A 12844-nucleotide genomic window follows, 5' to 3' on the forward strand; every position below is an offset into this window, starting at 1 on the left:
CAGTATTTCCAGTTCATATGGCCAAGCGTGAGAATATGAGTGGTCCATTTCATCATTTTTATTCTTATGGTGAAGCACTCCCTACTGACTCATAGGCCACCCTCTGCTACTAGATTCAGTCCTTGGATTAAATGTCCACTCCTGACCAATCAGCTGTGGTCAGGCAGCCAGGTCAAATGGAAAGAACATTCTAGAACCAGGCTCAGAGAGTATTGGGGTCTGTTGTCACAGACGTTCTGAAGTCTGGCTTGTCTGCTCTAATATTGTTTAGTTATAAGGCTTCTGGATTTTGGGCTTAAATGAGTAAATGTGTTATGGGAAATTACAAATTGTCTTTTTCTTTTTCATTTAGAAGTCAGTTTACAGATCTATATTATTCCACTCTTTTGAATATGTCTGTCATATTTCTATCTTTACCTTTGCATCTAAACAAAATGATAAGAAATACATCTATCCAGAAGTTCCTTACATATTAATTTCTTTAGGATGTTGAGAATGTGATACACATCATAATTCTTTCCTTACCTGATGAGTAATATATCCTTTTTCTTTCACCTTTAGCATTTCAATTACATTTCATTATCACAAACTCTGTGCTAAGAATGCATGCAGATCACAAGAAAGATAGCCAGGATTCAAATTAGACTACCTATATGAACATTTCAGTGTTATCTAGAACACTAACAAGAAAATCAAACTCAGCTCTTACAAATATCAATAATAAGAATCTGGCCAAATCAATGTTAACGTCATTTTTATACTTGGAAAAACATGGAGCACACGATTATGTAGGCTAAAAAAATCAATAACTTGACTCATACTTAAAAGTAAGATAATACATTAAAAGGATGATTTAAAGTGTTGTTCATTTAGAAAATTTCTATAGAAAGATTCAATTTTACCTTAAAACTTGTGACCAATAGCACACGTTGCAACATGGGGAACTGGGGTTGGGAAGCAGTTTGTGGCTATGAAACAGGTCAAAACTAACTAGCCATTAGGGAATGGAACCCGTGTCCCTCATCTCATTAGTTCCAGACCTAAACCGACTGAATGAGCTATAAACGGATAACGTTCTGATACCTAGCAGATGGATGAACTTTTCACTCCTTACTTAACATTCCTTTCTTGGTTCCGTAATATTTGACAGAGTTCCTCTGTCAAAGGATGGGGAGGAACACGGCTTTCAAAGAGACCTCAGAAATCAATTACTCTGTTTTCTTTGTCTAACTAGTGAGAGAATTGAAGCCCTGAAATGGGAGGTGACCTGCCGAATGGTTCCCGGTGAGCGGTGGCAGGACTGGACCAGAACGCAAATCTCTTGGGCACTTTCAATCTGTGAGGGGCTGGCTTGTGGAGGAGGCAGTCCTTGAATCATTCCAGGACGGGAGGAGTGTGTCCTATCAATGCAGAACAAGCTTAGTGGTAGGAAAAGGGAGGTTAGGTTTCTAAATTGAAGTTCACGCAGACAGGAGGTTACCGGATGAAGCACAGTGCAAGGGGTTTGGAATGACCTTCATCTGGGAGGTGATGAGGAGCCTCAAAGAGCCTCTGAAGAGGGAGTACAGTGATTTGTTTAAAACACTTTCCATGTAAAATGACTCTAGCTTCAGAATATTTAGGATGTTGAGAATGTGATACACATTATAATCCTTTCCTTACCTGATGAGTAATATATCCTTTTTCTTTCACCTTTAGCAAGGTGAAAAGGTCCTTTCGTGGCGAATAAGTTTGGGTGTAAATAAATAAATACAAAGAAAAGTAAAAGAGTGAGCCAATGCTTTAGTTTGGGATACCATGGAAGTTATAGACTTGGTCTGAAGGATGGATTTGCTAGGTAGGTGTGACAGGGTAGAGCAGAGTGGGATGGCAACGAGGGAGAGTGGTGGAGAATGATGAGATTCAGTGACGCTGGAAAGAAGGGATTCATCCTGAATTATTAACCAGTGACTGAACAGTGGAAGGGTGAAGGAGTAGCAAAGAAGCTTCTACTAGTATATTACCATTTAGGGAACAGACAGAGAAAGGTCCTGGAAATAGTACCAGTTTATATGAAGAATAACACAATGTGATCTAGATTCTAATAGTGCATTCTGCCTTTGTCTCAGGTGGTAGCACCAAAGGATTCCTCATAGAAAAATTTGGTAGCAGCCTTAAAGTCGTTATTCTTACACGTGAATACCTTCAAAATATTTCCTATTGTGAACCACATCTTGGGGACAACTGCGATGAAATCTTTGATGGTTCACTGATGATCTCTGGAGAAGAAATACAATGTACTGTAGAGAGCGTCAACTCCTCATTTTTGTTAGTGAACCTCAGTAAGTGATAGGTCCCAGGCAAACCTTACTACCCAAACCCTTGACCTCTACTCAGGCTTTCTCTGATTGGATCCCCGTCCCAGAGGAAAGGTGGAAGGACACAGCCTGGATGCTTCCTTCAAAAATCGGCGTAGCTATGACTTCTGGAAAGCCTTTCCTTATTGCCACAGATGCCCCTCGATTGTACTTGCTCTGCACCCCCGACTACAACAGTTACCATACTGTAATGCAACGCCCAGTTCACTAGACTCTTCTCTCGCCAAACTGCACTCCTTGTGGCCTAGTTTTTATCCTTTATTACTCCCCAGCACCTTGCAGAATGCTTAGCACAAGGTAGGCCGTTAATATAAGTTTACAGACTGTTGAACCAACATCTCTGAAAATATATGTGAAATAGAAATATCATCCAGAAATTATTTAGAGAGAATGAGTCTAAAATGGATTTTTAGAAAGAGGAATCTAAAATTAATTGTAGTTTCCTTTGGGGTAAGGTCTTAGTTTTGTACATAGTTCATAGCCTTTCTTTCTTGCTCCTCCTATAGTCTGCCTTTGGCCATTTCACTGCCTATTATTCAAGGGCTAAGGAGAAAAGGAGAGAAGCTGAAATTCAGATCAGTTAATTAGGCTGTTTGGGAGCAGCTCTGAAAAAGTTTGGATGTGGTAGGTGAAAGCAATAGTTAACTGGTGGTCTGAGATTATCTATAGCTCTCACCAACCCAGCCTTCCCCACTTCACACCCCTAAACCAATGGCTGCCCAACATATGAAGTGTATTTTATAAGCTCATTTCAGCCTCCCAGGGTTTGTTTCTTTGTTCTGGAGTACATATCAAACCATGTGTCCTGATTTTTGGTTTGGAGAATTTAGTCACCATACCAACAAAAGAAGCAGTAGGGGGTGGTGGGGTGTCTACTTCTCTAGAGAAATTTCATGGTCCTAGGGAAGGAATTTAACAGTTTATTTTCTGAAATTGGTTCAAGGAACATTCCTTAAGTGAAAAAATCCAATCAAGAATAATATTACTTACATTTTGGAGGAGGATTTTTAATACAGAATTTCCATCTGTGATATATTTAAATTCTAGGCCTCAGGCAGCAATTTCGGTAAAGGGCCTCATTTAGCCTTTATTGGATGCAAAATAAATAGCCCTCTCTGAGGGGTGAGGCCTTTCTTTTACCTTCCCACCCCTTCAAAATGGAAGAGTGGCTTCCACCATTCCTGAAATCACATGTGCTACTTTTTTCTCGCACAGCAAACTCTGTTAACATTAAAATGTTTATCACAACTTCAATTACTTGAATTATTTTGTAAGAACCTGTACCTAGTAGAAAAGGAGAATGGTGAGCCGCCCAAAAGGAGGCCTGCAGTCAATAAATAGAAAGCTGTCAATACCGAAATACAATACTCTTGATCTCATTTTGACGCCTTAACAAAGACAGGTTTTGCGATTTACGACCGCTCAGCCATCTTGCCTGAATATATTAAGAGGGCAGTCCTCGACCTGCTCACTGCAAGGTACTTTAACACTGATTTCTAAGTAGATGCACGAATCCCAACATATTTCACAACAGAGGCCTACCGTGTTTAAGCTGTCAATAAAGACCCACACTCAGGAAACGGGAAGAATGCGCAAGTTTTACACGCACACTTCATTATGCATTCTTTCCGTCCTAAAAGACGGGGAGGTTCTACTCTGTAAAAGCTTAAAACTTTATTTCTTATTTTTCATGACCTGTAGCACGCATGTAGCCTTTTGGGTAGTGTTTGCGTAAGACTAAGGCCCGCTCTTTAATGGCTGAATGCATACATTGAACAGTACATGGTGGATTAGCTGCTCTGAGAATTGCCTTTAAAAAAAAGTAAAGTGAAAAATAGACAAAGAAATCTATAACCTCTGCCGTCTTTCATATTTGTTTTGCCTGTTCTCGAACCAGCTCTGAGCCGGTGACAAGGAGACTGAAAAGATGCACCTGAAACAGTATCTGCGGGCAGCTGCATTTGCCAACCGGCTTTATTGCTGCTTTCCAGCGGCGAAGGCGCAGCAGCAGCCACAGGGCAGCCAGCGCGAGCCTCCCCGGCAGCGGCGGCGGCGGCGGCGGCACCGGCACCAGCGCAGTTTCCCCTCTCCCCAGCCCTGACTCTACGCGCACATGCGCACTGCGCCCGCAGCCCTGGACCATTTGTCAGGACTACTCGTGAGACGGAGAAAAAAAAAGAGAAAATTTGGGGGTAAGAAGCGGTTGATCGGATCTAATCTCTAATTAATCTGAAGATCTGCCCGTGCCAAAGCCATTCATTGATTTTTCTGGGTGAGGATGAAAGTTAAGAGACCTATGGAGAGAAGGAAGCGCACCCTCGTCTTGTGAAACAGATCAGGGGAGGGGAAAGGACAGAAGGGGCTTCTCCCCCACTTCTCTGCGCCTCTGGGAAAGAGGAGAAAACTTAATCCCGGGGAAAAAAGTGGGCAAGTGACTCGCCAAGGGCTGGAGGGGGAGTCTCTGGGCATCTCACTCTGAAGTAGTGAGTGCGAGTGTGAAAGAGGAACAAAAGAGAGAGAAAAGAGAAAGGAAAAAATGGGGGGAGGAGAGACTTGTATTTTTTTCTTTGCGCGCACACGGGGAAGGGTGTGGGGGGCCGTGCGGAAGGGAGCCGGGGCGAGGCGGCCGCGTCGGGCTCTGCCGGCGCGCAGGCGGCGGGATGCGTGTGGGCCCCCTCCCCCGCGCCCCCCGAGCTTGTCACTTTGGTCGCTTTCATGACACCGGGCGCGGGGTGGGGGAGCGCGGCGGCGCCGGGCTCCGCCGGGGTGCGTGCCCGAGTGGGCGCCGCGGAGCCGCAGCCGGGGCGGCGAGCGCGGCCGCCGAGGCGGGGGCGCCGGCGGGGGGCGCGGGGGCGGCCGGGGCCGCGGATCGGTGCGGCGGGAGGCGCGAGCCCCGCGCGCCGCCCCTGCGGCCCCCTCCGCCCGTGTGGCCTTTGTGCCGGGCGCGCACCGGAGAGCGAGCGAGCGGGCGGGCGAGCGCGAGAAGTACAAGTACGGGAGACCGAGGCAGTGGGAAAAGAGGCCGGGCCACTTTCTCCCCGCTCGGGCTGCGGAGAATGGACTGGTTGAATGTGCAGGCGCGTCTGCCCGGCGTGTGCTGTGTGTGCGCGGCGGAAAGGCCTGCCCGACTCCCACCGCGCACACGCACACTCACACGCACGCACACACTCGCGGACCCGCGGCGGGGCTGGGCGGCCGAGAGTTTGCGTTCGCCTCCTCGCCGCCTCCCCCTTCCCGACCGACTGTGTGAGAATTTCATATAGATCGGCTCCAATTTCCGCCATTTTGGGAAAGTTGCACAAAAATAAACCCTCCGGTTTATTTCTGCCCGAGGCAGGAAAGTGCTTCGGGAAGCGAGGCGGCGCGGGCCCCGGCGGCCGTGCGCGCGGGGGAGGGCGCGGGCCGCGGGCCGGGCCGGCAGCCCGCGCCGTCGCGGCGTTCGCCCCGCGCCCTGGGTGCCGCGCCGGCCCGGTGCGGGCGCGGGCGTGTGCCGGGCGGCGGCGGCGGCCGTGGCGGCGGCGGGCGGGGAGGGAGGCGCGGGGCTGCTGTTCCTGCAACTTGTTTACGCCGCCCTTATATTGCGAGGCGGCGAGGGTCCGAGGCGGGGCCGCCGCCCGCCTCGCGCCGCGTGCGTGTGCCGTTCCGGAATAATGGGTCTTGCACACTCGCGTCCTGGGCCCGGCGGGCCGGCCTCGCGCCGCGGCGGCCGGGCGGGGGGAAGTAGAGGCCGGCGGGGGTGGGGATCGGGAAGCGCAGGAGCCGGGGCATCCGCCGCGCGCCCCGCGGGCCGGCCGGGGGGGAGAGGGAGGAAAACTTGTGAGCCCGGGAGGCAGGGTGGGGGAGCGCGGGGGCAGGGCGCAACTTTTGTGCTGGTGGTAAAACTTTAATTACCTTTAAAGAAAAAAGGCCCCAGGATCCCCCCCCTCGGTCGAAGCACGGCCCACAGCGCGACCGTGAGAGAAAGTTTAAAAGCGGGCGGTTTCCTCCCCGCCTTGCCCGCCGAGGGGTGGGGGGATCTGTTTGTCCGTCTGCGCTCGGAGAGAGGTGGGGGTCACGAGCCGCCCTCCGGGGTCGCGAAGCCCGGGGTTCTTACCCCACCCTTCCACGGGGAGACGAAGGTAAACGTCGCTTCGGTTTCCCTCCCCCCCCTCCGCTTCCTTTTCCTCCCCCTCCCCGCCGATTTTTTGAGGGGACCCAAAAAACGGAGTCTCTTTCCTTATGCAACTTCCTCGGGCGCTGCGGCCACGGCCCTTCCCCCTCCCTGCATCCCTTGGCCCGCTCCTTGACCACCCCGGGGCCACCAGAAAAATGCATTAGAGCTCATTCAAAGTGCACAAGAGCAAAAATAGATTTTTAATTGTTCTAAGTTTAAGTTAGGGGAAACTGAGATGAGAAATAAGAATTGGGGGGCAGGGGAGCGGCTGGGGCGAGTGCGTCGAATTTTAATTTTGATTTTCCTAGCTTTTGTGGTAGCTTTATTGGTTTGGGGGGCCCGAGAGTCTCTGGACTGGCTAGCTCGGTCGCGTGGATTTTTGCGCAAGTTTTTAGAAAAACACTGACTCGAGTAGAGCATTTCGCCGGAAAGTTTCAAGTGCAGCAAAATCGCGAACGTGCAAAACTGGCCAAGGGGAGACCTCTAGTGGTTAAACGCATCTTTAAGTTCGGAAGGCCGAGAGGAAAGTTTGGCCTTTACTTGTAGCTACGTAGTCGGTTCAGACGTGGAAGTAATTAGACGACCTGTGCCAGCAGCCAGATGTTGTGTGAAAGGATGCTGATCAGAAATAGAAAGTTTAGTAAATCGGAGAGCAGATGAGTTCTGAGGACCCAGACCGGGTCACTTGCATCCCTCATTACTTACATGGGAAAAACACTTGGCTTTTATTCTGGGATTTGAGATTGGTCACTCTTGGGATTAGAAACAATTGTTTGTTTTTTTATTTATTGTTTTGTATACCTTTGATCTATTTTTAATCACGAGTCACAGCAGATAATTTCATTTTGAATGTTAATAAGAATACAAAGTGCAATATATGTTTAGAACTTTGAAAAAAATGAAAAGACCTTTGGTTGAAATTTGCCTTTTAAATGAGCTGATCATTTTATTCTCTGATAAATATAATTTAAGGCTGGTATTTAGTTTCTTAACTGTGCAGTTATGTATAGTCGTAAAATAAATAGTGTCTTTTAGTTCTAAGGGTGTAATTTTGTTTCACTGGGTAAGACATTAGTTCTAAATACTTTGTATAATTTGTGATTTAAACTCTTAAATATATGGGCAAAAGCTGCTTACATAATATCTATTCTTTTGCCAGTGTGTGTTCTGTAAAGTAACTTTAAAGATAAAAGCAATGAGAGAAATTAACGTTGAATCAAATGATCCCTGTAACTTTAACCTGCTGGTCATACAATGGGAGAGACTTGAATGGGAGAGTTTAGGATAGGAGATGATATGAATGATAAAATCCATTTCACTTCATCTGGAAGTATATTTTATTTTAATATACTGACTGGTATTGTGTTAAATTATGCAATAAGTCAATGATTCAAAATTTAAACTTCTTAATTGTGGATCGTGGATTTGAAGGCTTCTTTTTTATGACAACGCTTTGATTTTACTTTTCCTCTCTTTAAATCAATGCTAGACCTTCAGAAGGAATCTTGTGAGTGGACGGTGATCCTCAAGACCGCCAGACAGTTACTTCTTCACCACCACTAGGTAAGATTGTCTTGTTGAAACAAATTGCCTGAGAGATTTGCCAATGTTAAAAGCTAAATTTGGGCATCAGGAAGGAGAGTGTGGGACAAGGTTGGCAGAAAAACATCATTTTGTGGGGGCTGCTTGGAAAGCATCCAGGTCTTGACACTAAGTGTGATTGAGTGCGAAAAAAGCATTAGGAAAAGTTACGAGCTTGTCCTGAATAATCTTTGGACTGGCTCATTTGCTAGATTCTTAATTCGCATTTCACTTGCACCTGTTTTCTACTGAAAGGAAATAGTTTTATTGTTTGGAATTGAAAAAGTGGGAAAAGTAGAACAAAGCAATTGTAAATTAATATAACTGTTGTATAAATACGTAGTGATATGGAAGATTCTGGAACTTGGTAAAATTTTGTAGGTGAAATTTACAATGAGAGCTTTGGGGTATTTAAGTAACTTGACTCCTGTGGCTTAAATCCAACATGGAGTGACTTGTGCCAGATATCATGTCATAGAGTTATAGTGAATTTCCAGTGCGTTAGCATAGACTTGTCAGTTTTTGACCATGTCTCCACAGGGAATACAGCTGTTGTCCAGTAAGATCCTTTTGGTAATTTTGGAGGGTGCTGAGTTGTCTCCAGTAGTTCAGGGCCTCCTTTCAGGATAAAGATCATTCTCAAGCAAAGGGGGCGGTCCTCTCTTGGTAGAGCATCAAAGTACATTTGTGGTACTCTTGTGCTTTCTACTATTTATACCTTTTTTCTTTTCGTTTTTCTCCTCCTTTCATCTTTCTGTCTCCTTTTCTGCTTCTTTTCGTGTTTCTTCTCTGTCTTGAGTGTTAAAGGGCTTGCTAGTTCTTGTTTGGCAACACAAAAGAAAACAAAATAAATTAGCCTTACCTTTTATGAGCAGGGCTAATATGCTCATCAGGCCACTTTATAACCAGCGTAGGTGTGGTCTAGATATCAAAACTGAATAATTACCAATGTAAAAATGACCGTGAACAGGAATTTATTGTCATTTTCTGCTTGTGGATGGTCTTGAATAGTATCCTTAGTGAAATAAATAGATGTGGTCCATGTAGATGGTGCAGCAGAGACAGTGGGGCAAGAATGACTCCAAGATCCTGCAGATGGAAGTAGAGTTCAAGCCGAGTAAAATGTGTTTCCTAGGATGCTGGGTTTCGTGTTTTGATGTGCCGAGTGGAAGACAGCAGTTATTTGTCTTCATCTGGGGAGTCATGTGGCTGTGGATAGCCTGCTAGAATATGAGTCGGAAGACAGTTTAGCCACTAAATGTATCACCTTGCCAAAGTCACTTTTCCTCTTGCTGCCTAGATTTCTCCATCTGGAAACTGAAAGCAATAGTGCTTGCCTTGCTTCCTTTGTTGAAAGGATCAAATAAAATAAGGTTTTGAGAACTATGAGTTAATTCAGATTCTTGGTCATGTTACTATTTTATCTTAGCCAGGCTTTGTGAAGGGCAGGAGGTAGGTTGTCTAGGGCAGAATGGCGTGATTTAATTCCTGGCTAAAATTATTAGATTGGTTTCTGGTGTATATGTTATATGGACTTGTCACAATACTTCCAAGGGATATTTCTTTTCTTGAGGAAAAAAGCAGTTTATCTTTTACAGTATTGGCTCCTTGAGGGAAGGGACCATGTTTTAACATGGTGCTGAATCCAAACTGAAATTTATTTATCCCAAACTAGTCATTTAATAGGCAGGAGTAAGTGAAATAAATACTTCAAATTTAGAATGATGCCTAATTGTGGAAATGGTAAGGCGGTGAAAGTAGAGGGCTTGGTGCGAGGGGAATTCATGTGCTGTAATTAATACTTTAGTTGTGTGAGTCTACTGGGAAATGAGGATGAGAAAATAGGTAACTGGGGTGGGAGGGATTTAAACTCAAGGGGCCGGAAAATGGGTCCTGTGCACAACTGTGGATTTAGGGAAAGGTCCAGGTGAGCTTTTCGCCCCTGTGTTTTCTAGACTCTTTTGCTACTTTATTCTAATTACAACCAACTACATGTTATCTAGATAGAAAAAAAAAAATGACACGTACTATCTGTCATTGTTTTCAGTTTGATGATACTGAACTTGACAAACCCTGAGAATTTTTAGTACATCTCTCTTTTCTTGTAAATTATCCAATCAATGTTCCAAGAATCCAAAAACCCAATAGTGGAGGAGAGAAGAAATATGTGTCCTATTTAATTAGTCCCTGAGTAATTGAGGGTTGGTTCTTGAATAATTTCCACTTGTTTGTTTGGTGGTCTGTTTCTAAGAAATATATATTTCAACCAAGGCTGTTTATAGTAGATAACAGTTAGGATGGGAAATTTACAAGAGAAATTACTTTATATGGTGTGGGAGAAAGGTACCCTTGGAGTCCGCTGGATGGGTAACCTGAGTGATCCCTCCAGCAATGTTTCTACTAGTTACTTAGCCAGTTTATATTGAGCTCTTACAGTGCTGAACACTAAAAGACTGGGTCTTTGCCCTTGACCCTTACCCCAGGAGTAGACATAACTCTGAGCTCTGCTAATAAGAATATAACTGTTCACTTTATACCAGTAGGAAAGAATGAGGCTCCAGCACTCTTGGGAGCCAGTGAGCCAGGAAACATGGATTCCTAGGTTAATGGATGCAGGACCGTGACATAATTGTGTATATACAGCACAACATATTACATCCTCTTATTAATGCTCAACCTTCAGAAATGAATAAGAAGTTCTTTACCTACTGTCAAGGAATGGCTGAATTGTGTATCTAGCGAAGGTGATGGATTTGGGCTGATTCTTCCCTCCTTGGACTGATGTGTTCACAAAGGAGACTTTCTGGTGAAGGTCTATTCTGCCACTTGCTACTATCTTGCTATTGTGTACCTACTTGCTACTCTCAGGGGACTCCTTCCTCGCAAGGATTTGAAGGACCTTGTATTTAAAGAGAGCTATTTATTTGGAGACACTGTATTTAGAGGATTATTTCTATGTGTATATTTAGACATGATGTCTTGAAGTTCAGGGCATCTGTAGAAGATATATTTTGTAAGGGGTTTCATTATCCAATGGGAATATTCTTGGGTTATCTTTACTGTGTTAAGGTAAATTATTTCGTTGACGTGTGGATATGAGTCAATAGTGGCAGATTATGAACTAGTTTGTATTGATTGCAGCAGCTTTGTAGCTAAGTGGCTGAAAGCAAAACACCAGCAAAGGGTACCCTTGAAATATAACTAAGTTTGATTTGTGAAATCAAATTGGGAAAGATCTTTAAGAAATCCCCATTTAGGAGACAGGATGGTTTGGAGGAAAGAACAAGGACTTTTGACAGGAACTTAATTAAGTTGGGTGATCTTGGATGAGGGGACTTCTGATGAGTCCCTGTTTCTCAGAAGTGGACTTAGAATTAATAACTGGGTTGGTGATTGGAAGAATTACATGTGTATTATTGTAATTATTAAATGCCTTCTGTATCATTAGCCTTTCTGTAGGTCAGTGTTTTGTGTCAGCCAGCAAATATTTATTGAGCATCTATTTTGTCTAAGTCTGTTGGGGAGTGCTTCACATAACGCTTAAAACAGAGTTGAATGAATGTGTTAGGGCTACAAAGAAATAAAGAGCAATCCTTGGCCTCAGTGTGTTTATAATTTAGTTGAGGAGATAATGCATGCACACACTGGTAATTAACAAAGCAAAGCCGTGGTTCATTGGCAGCAGTTGGTAAAGATAAATGCAGTAGGTACTATGGTGGTGCTGCTGGATGTGGCGTTACACGTATTCCAAACACAGGGACCTGAGAGGTAGGGTGTCCTCTGCGAAACACTGTGAATTGTTGATATATGAGATGTCATTGTATATTGAGTGCCTTCTGAATGTCAGGCATTAGGCTAGGTACTTTATATTAAAACACTCATTCATCCAACAAATACTCACTGCCTTCTTATGCCCAGGTACTGTTCTCGTCACTGAGTATTGTCTCTAATATTTTCATTAACCTTGAGCATTTGGTATTGTTATTTCTCTTTTAGAGCAAACTGGTGCTCAGAGATACTTAGTAACTTGTTTAAGTTCAAATCATGCGGTTTGAAAGGGGTGGGACCAGCGAAAATGATACTGGCTTATGATTGTTTTGTTATGTCTTTAGGTTTCTGGTTTTCCAAATAGTAGTTCCTAGAATATTTCTAAGAAAACGTATTTCCAGATTAATGTATTTGCTCTTATAATTTGGTTTACTAAGATGAGCAGTAGTGAACAGGCATAAGAAAAAATGATGGGACGAAAACTCTCTCTTCATTTTCATCTTTTTTTTTTTTTCCTTTTTTAAATCCAGAATTGGGAGAAGGGGCTGGCCTCGTGGCGTAGTGGTTAAGTGCGTGAGGTCCGCTGCTGGCGGCCCGGGTTCGGATCCTGGGTGTGCACCGATGCACCGCTTGTCAGGCCATGCTGTGGCGGCATCCCATATAAAGTGGAGGAAGATGGGCACGGATGTTAGCCCAGGGCCAGTCTTCCTCAACAAAAAGAGGAGGATTGGCATGGATGTTAGCTCAGGGCTGATCTTCCTCACCGAAAAAAAAGAATTGGGAAAAGACTGATTATTGAGTTATACTGAAAAGAACACCTTGGTCTAGCTCACAGCCTTGAAATGATCACAAACTATTAACATAACGTTACTCAGATTAGGTTTGGGAATTACTGGGCTTATTTATAAAAAGGTTTCATTTGTTCTTTGTAGGAAGAGGCAGTAGGGTTAGTTATCAAAAAATGTAAATCAATCAGCAAATAAAA

General features: G+C 44.5%; 1 protein-coding gene across 8 annotated transcripts in view; it reads left to right on the forward strand.

Annotated features, from left to right (window-relative positions):
- The first annotated feature begins 4440 nt into the window (after nt 1-4440).
- The window catches only part of L3MBTL3 (L3MBTL histone methyl-lysine binding protein 3), a 114786-nt gene continuing 106382 nt past the window's right edge, over nt 4441-12844 (forward strand). For 3 of the 8 annotated variants that reach the window (XM_087444082.1, XM_087444087.1, XM_087444089.1), the window contains exons 1-2: nt 4441-4549; nt 8000-8073. The gene's annotated coding sequence lies outside the window, so the exon portion shown is untranslated. Of the gene's footprint in view, nt 4550-4569; nt 4630-5326; nt 5349-5579; nt 5604-6261; nt 6476-7999; nt 8074-12844 lie in introns of those variants that run through there. The other 5 variants (XM_087444084.1, XM_087444086.1, XM_087444085.1 and 2 more) reach the window with 5 other exon arrangements.

Source organism: Ceratotherium simum, chromosome 19 (genome assembly GCF_057802395.1).
Source record: "Ceratotherium simum simum isolate JZ-2026a chromosome 19, ASM5780239v1, whole genome shotgun sequence".
NCBI classification, from domain to species: domain Eukaryota; kingdom Metazoa; phylum Chordata; class Mammalia; order Perissodactyla; family Rhinocerotidae; genus Ceratotherium; species Ceratotherium simum.